Source organism: Canis lupus, chromosome 18, assembly GCF_011100685.1.
Source record: "Canis lupus familiaris isolate Mischka breed German Shepherd chromosome 18, alternate assembly UU_Cfam_GSD_1.0, whole genome shotgun sequence".
Taxonomy (NCBI): Eukaryota; Metazoa; Chordata; class Mammalia; order Carnivora; family Canidae; genus Canis; species Canis lupus.
This window is the reverse complement of record NC_049239.1, coordinates 10,199,323-10,207,109: the sequence shown is the minus strand read 5'-3', so window position 1 is coordinate 10,207,109 and position 7,787 is coordinate 10,199,323. Positions and strand designations below refer to the sequence as shown.

The 7,787-nt window shown below is 46.7% G+C and overlaps 1 protein-coding gene across 1 annotated transcript in view; it reads left to right on the top strand.

The window, feature by feature from the left end:
- Window positions 1–1,139: 1,139 nt before the first annotated feature.
- The window catches only part of RALA (RAS like proto-oncogene A), a 73,147-nt gene continuing 66,499 nt past the window's right edge, over window positions 1,140–7,787 (top strand). Inside the window, exon 1 of the mRNA XM_038562663.1 lies at window positions 1,140–1,368. The gene's annotated coding sequence lies outside the window, so the exon portion shown is untranslated. The remainder of the gene's footprint in view (window positions 1,369–7,787) is intronic.

Below are 7,787 nucleotides of genomic sequence, written 5' to 3'. Positions count from 1 at the left end.
GACCTCAGCCCAGAATTTCCCCAGAGCTCTAGACACAGGCGGCAACTGCCAGACCGCACTCAATGGGCCAGGTCCAAAATGGCACTCCCTGACCCCATCCCCGCCATTCCCTATCTCATTTTGGTAGATCTTACCCTCACCCTCCTCTAAAAGCAAAATAAGGCATCATTATTGGTACTTCCAGGCATCATTATTGGTACTTCCAGGCATCATTATTGCTTCTTCCAGACATCATTATTGCTTCTTCCAGACATCATTATTGCTTCTTCCAGGCATCATTATTGCTTCTTCCAGGCATCATTATTGCTTCTTCCAGGCATCATTATTGCTACTTCCATTCGCTTACCGAGAATCTGCCCCCAGCAACCAACTGCAATTGGACGCTCACCGCTACCCACACAATGGCCCCATCCTTTCCCTAGACTTCTGCGCCGGCCCCTCGTGCACAGGCCCTGTGGCCCCACTCCTCCCCTAAAGCTGTCCAGGGTCACTCCTCTCCTCCTTGCCTCACCGAGGAGTGAAGACATTTGGTCCCTGCGTCTCCATCACCTTTGTCCCCAGCAACCCAGGCTTGACCTTTTTAAGTCCTGGAATCACTGCCCACGCTCCGACGCGCGATTCGCCGCGTGCCGCATGTCCTCTTTGTGGGGACGTGGATGCGCCCGCCCCGTCCCCGGTGCTGGTGCTGGGGGGGAGGGGCGGGGGGCCCTGACCTTGAAAGACCCGAGGCACCCGCGGGTCGTCCGCTCCGCCCTCCGCAGACCGAGGCCCCGCACTTCCGAAGCCCGCCAGCCGGGCGGCCACCCGCCAAACCACCTCCAACCCCCGCCGCCGAGAGCAAGATGGCGGCCTCCGCGTCCCCTCCTTCCCCGCGAACCCCGCCCGGGCCCCACAAGAGAGACGAGGACGCCGAGATGCGGGCACCTCCGCGAGGCCTGCGGCGACCCCCACCTCGCCGGGCGCGGGGGGCCTGGGTAGGGCCGCCCGCGGGGCAGCGCAGCGGGGCGACGCCGGCCAGTCCGCGCCCCGCCGGCCATTGTTCTCCAGCCCCGGCCCCCGGCCCCCTCCTCTCGGCCCACGGACCGGAAGTAGTTCCCCAGCCGGCCCCGCCCCGCTCCCCGGCGCCCCGGAAGTGATCTGCGGCGGCTGCTGCAGAGCGGCCAGGAGGAGGGTGGATCTCCGGAGAGCGGAGCGCCCCGAGTCCTCCTCCTCCTGCTGCTGCTGCTGCTCCCGCTCCTGCCGCCCAGGCTCCGCCGCCGCCCGTCGGACTCGTCCTCCTGCCGCCCGCGGCGGGGAGCCTCCCAGACGACAGGGGCCGAGCTCTGTCCGCCCGAAGCCCGCGGGGCGGCGGACCGGCTTGCGGTGCAGGTGAGCGATGCCCGCCCGGGCCGCCGCGGGAGGGGTCGGGGCCGCGGGGCGGCGGCGGCGGCGGCGGCGGGGGTGTGTCCGGGCGGCGGCGGCCCGAGGCCCAGGCTCAGGGCCGGGACGCCGAGATTGCACGTCCCGCGTTCCGCCCGGGAGCGAGCTGCGGGACGAGCCCGGGCTGGGAGCGGGGGCCGGGCGAGCGCACCGCCGGGGGCCGGGGGCCGGGGGCCGGGGGCCGCGAGCCGGGGGCCGGGAGCCGGGAGCCCAGGGCCGCGAGCCGGGAGCCGGGGGCCGCGAGCCGCGGCGTGGTCCTCCCAGCCCGGCCTCTCCGCGAGCCGGCCTCGTCGGAAGGTCACCCTGCATCTCTGGCCGCCGCGCCGAGGTCCCCGCCTGGGCGGTGCCCGCGACCCGGGGGGACCCGCCGGCCCCCGCCGCAGTCCCCGCGCTTCACTCCGCCCCTCTCCCCTCCTTCCCTTTCCTCCACTCCGCGCCTGTACTAGAGCAGTTGCTTCTGAGGCATCTCCGCCAGGGTTTTGTGCCAGTTAAAGCAATGGCTTTTTCAGACTGAAGTCCTTAGGTGCTCCGCCTTGAACTGCACAGGTCTGTCTGCCCCTATTAGCATCACCTAGCCTGTAAAGCGAGGGAGAGAATATAGGTTTTTTTTGGGGGGTTTTGTTTTGTTTTGTTTGAGTGAGGGGGTAATTCCTCTTGGAGATTTGTTCCTGAAGGAGTGGAAGATGTGATTTGTGGTTTGCTTTTAGCCTGGGTGTCTGTGTGTAAGTGGGCAGGGATGACAGCACAGAGAGGTGGCAGTGTTGTTTCAAGGTTTAGGGAGAATTAGGGAGTTAACTGGCTTCTGCTGGGAAACCTGAATGTCCAGGCTTGTGCGAGCTTATCCAGGTGTCTTCGGGGTTGTGTGAGATCTCCAGTGCCACGCCCGACGTGTCAAGCTGAAAAGCACCCAATTTGCAGATTGTGGTCGCTGTGTGTGTGTGTGTGTGTGTGTGTGTGTGTCGAGGGGTGGGTGGGTGGGGGGAGTAGGGAGGCCTTTGTAAAACATGTGCCCTAAGTTAATTTTTGTCCTGAAAGTACATTACAACTTTGGTCATCACGTTCCCTTAACTCATATAACAAAATTTGTTAATAAACTCGCAGTGGACGGCCTGTTTTTTGTTTGTTTCCAGCTCCTTTATTAATATATTTAAATGTATATCTTACTCGTTTCTGTGTCTGTGAATACAGTATTATTGTAAAATGATTCTTGTGACTCTTCAGACATTATTTTTAGGCTTTGAATTTTTTCAGGGCAGGAACCGTGTCTTATGCATCCCTGTTGCTCGCAAGTGATTACTGGAACATAGGAGCTCTCCCGTATTTCTTCACTGAATGAATGAATGTGGAGATGATGCCACAGCTGCCTCAGGAGTCATTTATTTCTTGGGTTTTCTGTTGTGTTCCAGTTTCTTGGCGCAAAGACTATGCTTTGTCTTAAATGTTTTTTTGGCGTAGTGAAAGGACAATTCAAGAAGAATCCTTTGTTGTCCTTCCAAAACTATCCTCCCCTGGAAGGTTAAAATTTATATTTAGGGTGTTGTGATTGGGCAGTGTATTCCAGTCTTCAATAATTGCCAATTAAGCAAGTTTATCCAGGGTTATTATTATTATTTTTTTAATATTTTATTTATTTATTTATTCATGAGAGACACAGAGCGAGGCAGAGACAGAGGGAGAAGCCGGCTCTGTGCAGGGAGCCCAACACGGGACTCAATCCTGGGTCTCCAGGATCACGCCCTGGGCTGAAGGCGGCGCTAAACCACTGAGCCACCTGGGCTGCCCATATCCCGGGTTATTAAAGAGATTTCCTAGTGATAGCTTATGTTTGGAGGTTGATAACCGTAACTTATCTTAACCAAAAAGAGGAAATTGGGAGTCACCACTGTTTGGAAAACCGTTGATACATCCCAGAATTGCTTATAGTGGCTTATTTCTCCCCTGGGTATGTGAAATCCTCTCACATCCTGATAGGACCTTGGCATGATTTACCAGTAGCCACTTTCACATTTCTTTGCAGAGATCCAGATGTTCCCTAATGTGTCTGCTGAATATGCAGTTATCTGTATCACTTATTTTAAAGTAGTTTCGTACAATCCTTTCTTTGCAGGGCTTTCAAGGGAAAAAAAGGGCTAATTATAGGGAAGAATCTTGTTTACCATTTGTGTGGGGGAATAATTTTTGTCTGTAGAAGGTTAGGTTATTTTCAATTTAGAGATCCACCCCCCCACCCCACCCCCCCCAAAAAAAAAGTGCTGATACCTTCTTTCCTTTCCGAATGTCTGGTTGTGGTCCTGTACTGGTTTTCCGAGCTTAGCTTCTGCGGGATATGAATGAATGTACCAGAATCACTTCTTGTATATATGTGTGTATCAGTGTTACCCACACTTGTAATCCTTAGTAGATGGGTGGCAAGGACAATCACTTTTGATACAGTATATATTTTTAGTGGAGAAAAACATTATGATATAGGGAGACAGTTTATGGTTTTTCTTGTTTTATAAAGTGTTTTAACTCTTAGACATAGTGGGAAGTCTGCAGTTTCTTATATCAGCAACATCACCACTGTACAGAGGTCAGATTTCTCTTTTTTAATTCAGCAACCGTCTTGGTAATAACAATCCGTATACACTGATTGCCTGCCACACACTGTGATAAGAGCTTTAGTTCTATTATTTTTAATCTCCACAGGACCTCTGTAAGATAGGTAGTTTTTCCATACTTCACTAAGGCTAAGTGAAGTGATTGGCTAGAGGCTGGAAGCTAGTATTAGGAGAGTCTGGATTTGAAAGTAATGATTTCTGAGAGCATTGCATATTGCACTTAATCCTAAAAGGCTCAGGAAAAACAAGTTTCTGATTGAGCTGAGCCTCAGGAACATCGATCTAATGATCTCAGCACTCTTGACCATCAGGTGGGCCCTGGGGTTACCCTCTTTATCTCCAGCTTGCCTACAGATACCATCCACTATGTGTGCCATGATGAAAAAGTGGTTGGGTATGATTCAGATAGGTGTCCTGGAGGAGTAGAGTATTAGGAACTCAGCAGTTGGTGTTGATTACTGCTTTTTACCTCTGAAATACGTGAATGCTCCCTACTTGAGGGGACTTTGGAAAACCTATTTTGTAGTGACCTTTTCTGAAATCTTGTTTTTAGTTCTTTCACTAAATGACATGGCGGGGGTGGGGGGGGTTGTGGGGGTAATTGTGAAGAGTGGTAAGAGAGGTAGAGGTATCCTGGGTTGTTTTTACCATTTCAAACCATATGTCATTTTCTCTTTGGGTTTAATATAGAGGCTTAAAGGCGACAGAGCTCTTGTAAAGGTCTAATTTCTGTTCAGTGCTGGAATTCTCTTTACTCTTTCCAAGCCTGTGCAGTTTTTTTGAAATATGCACTTTTAATGGGCTTAATTTGAAGAATGTGTTCATCTCTTGGTTAAAAAAAAGAGGGGGGAAGAAAAGGTATGTAGCTCTAAGTAAAAAATGGCTCATTCTCCAGCCCCCATTAGTTACACTTATTCTTTGTTTTATTTCTTTAGCTCTAAGACACCTCTCTTACTACCTTATTACACTTAAAAGGATTTGGTTACAATATAGAAAAAATGAAATTAAAGTTCTATGAGTTTTAAGAGTCATGTGAGTAAATTTTAGAAGATAATTTGAATCTTTGATGTGATTATACCTGAAGGTATAATTCCTCAACATCAATAGGGTAGTCTGTGCAAGCCCAAAACAGCAAGCTTACATAAAAATATTAGGATACTATTCTTAAAGGCCTTCAGTTAGAATTCTCTATTAGATTTAACACCCCTGGGATCCCTGGGTGGCGCAGCGGTTTGGCGCCTGCCTTTGGCCCAGGGCGTGATCCTGGAGACCCGGGATCGAATCCCACATCGGGCTCCCGGTGCATGGAGCCTGCTTCTCCCTCTGCCTGTGTCTCTGCGCCTCTCTCTCTCTCTGTGACTATCATAAATAAATAAAAATTAAAAAAAAAAAAAGATTTAACACCCCTAATGCTTGACACACATAATCTTTTTGAAGTCTGGGTTCCAGTTGGGTTGCTGAATTCACTTATTGAAACTAAATATCAAGGTTTGACAATGTCATGTTGGAGGATAAAACATAGCAAGATTATGAAACGATTTCTACTCCCAAAGGCATCACGAAGGGTGGGCAGAGACCTCCATTTTCCACAAAGATCATGATTGTAGTCTTCCAAGCCACGGGATCCCTGCTTTCTAATGCGGTTGAGTAGCTAACATAGTAACTCATTGAAGTGAAGGTTGCCCACTGCTGATTGCAAATGCCTTAGTTCAGCCTCCCTGTCTAGATCTATTCTGGATTACTGCAGCAGTCTGCTGGCCTTTTGTTGCCCACCCCACCTTGATCTCTTCTCCACACTTAGTTAAGGCAGGCGTGATGCTCCCTTGCTTACAGCCCTTCTGCAGATCCCTTCTTGCCTATTAATAAATCCAAACTCCTTTAGTCCTTCATCTCATATACAAAACGTCCAAGACCTACTCTTTACCTAACTCTCAAGCCCCATCTCTTCTCTTCCAGGATATTCTGTTCCAGCAACACCAAGCTTCTGCAATGCTAGTGTTTTCTAGTGCCCTGTTTTCTCTTGTGGTTGTAGCTGTTTCTCCTAACCCCAACCTCATACATGCTGGCTTGTCTTCCAGCACTCAGAGTAGGGTATACCTCTCCAAAACCAATCTTGATTAGATCCTTTTTCTTGATCTCATCCCTCAGAAACAAAAAAACAAAAAACAAACAAATAAAAACCCCAACAACTTTCAAGTTGCTAGTTGCTCTTTTTATGGGCTGCCATAAAATCCAACATAGGACTTTTACCACTATGGGCAATGCGTTCATTAGTCTATTATAAATTTGTTGACCACAATCCACAGTAACTACACACATAACTCATAACTACACACATAAATATACTCTTAAAAGCCTTCACAGGGCTTTATCAGAAGTTCCCAAACTTTCTTAGTTCATGACATCCTTATCATATCAATAATTTTTTCACAACATCCCTAGATCAAAAGAAACACCTAACGGTTTATTAAATAGGCCCAAACAACTTCATAAGTATTTACTTCCTAAAAATCTAGTAGCTATTTGAAAAAATAATAAACAAAAATTAGATAACTTTCTTTGTTAACTGCATATTACTCCATGGTTTATTCAACCAGCCTCCTGTACTTGGACATTTAAGTATTTTCCAATATTTTTCAAATACAAATAACATTATAATGAAAATCTTTATGTATCTGTGTCTTTGTATTGTTGGAGGTAAATATTCAGGATAAATGCATATATAAAATTTGTTAGATATTGCCAAATTCTTCTCCTTAATGGAGCTGTACTATTTGGAATACTACCAGCAGTACGTAAGAGTGCCATGGCCTCGCCGGCCGAGTACCCTGTCAAGCTTCTGAATTGCAGCCAACCTAATAGGTGAGAAATAGTATCTCAGTATAGTTTTAATTAGTGAATTAAACATTTTTTGTATATCAAAGGGCCATTTTTTACATTTAAAAAAATAATTTGTTCACATTACTTGCCCACTTGTTAAATAATTTTTGGCCTTTTTTCCGCTCAGATTTAAAAAGTTCTCTATATTTAAGAATGTTAACCATTTAACTTTGATATATGTTGCAAGTATTTTGCCCAGTCATCTTTTGTCTTTGCTTCTGGTGTCTTTGGACATGCAAAAGTTTGTTTTCATGTAGTCAAATATATTGTTATATTTATTACATCTGGATTTTTAGTTATCAAAGAGCCTTTCTTTATCTGGAATTCAGTCATGTCTTCTTCTAGTGTTCATGTAGTTTCATTTTCCACATTCAGTTTTCTGATCCATTTGGAGTATATTTCTGTAGATTATGTGAAGAATGGATGTAATGTTACCACAAGTGCCATTTTTTTTTTAAATCTTTGCTCCCTTTATCATACACTAGATTTCTGTATGGAGTTGGGTCTATTTTATTCCATCACCCTGACTGTTTTAATCAGAGAGGCATTGCATGTGATTTCTTAGCTGGTAGACCTAGTCCCCATTGTAGCTCACCCTCTTCAGTATTGTCCCTGCTATTCTTGCATATTTTATTTTTCCATATGAACTTCAGCATCAATTTGTCCATTCATTAAAAAGCTCATTTCTGTTTTTATTGAGATTGCATTGAACTTACGATTTAACTTAGAACTGATTTCTTGATGATATGGAGACATCTTAAGATGTCTTAACCTAGAATAAGCAATGTTTCTTCATTTTTTAAAATCTCCTTTGTGTCTTTGGGGAATGATTTATAGTTTTCTTCATATAGGCTTTGAACATTTCTTGTTAAATTTATTCCACAGCAT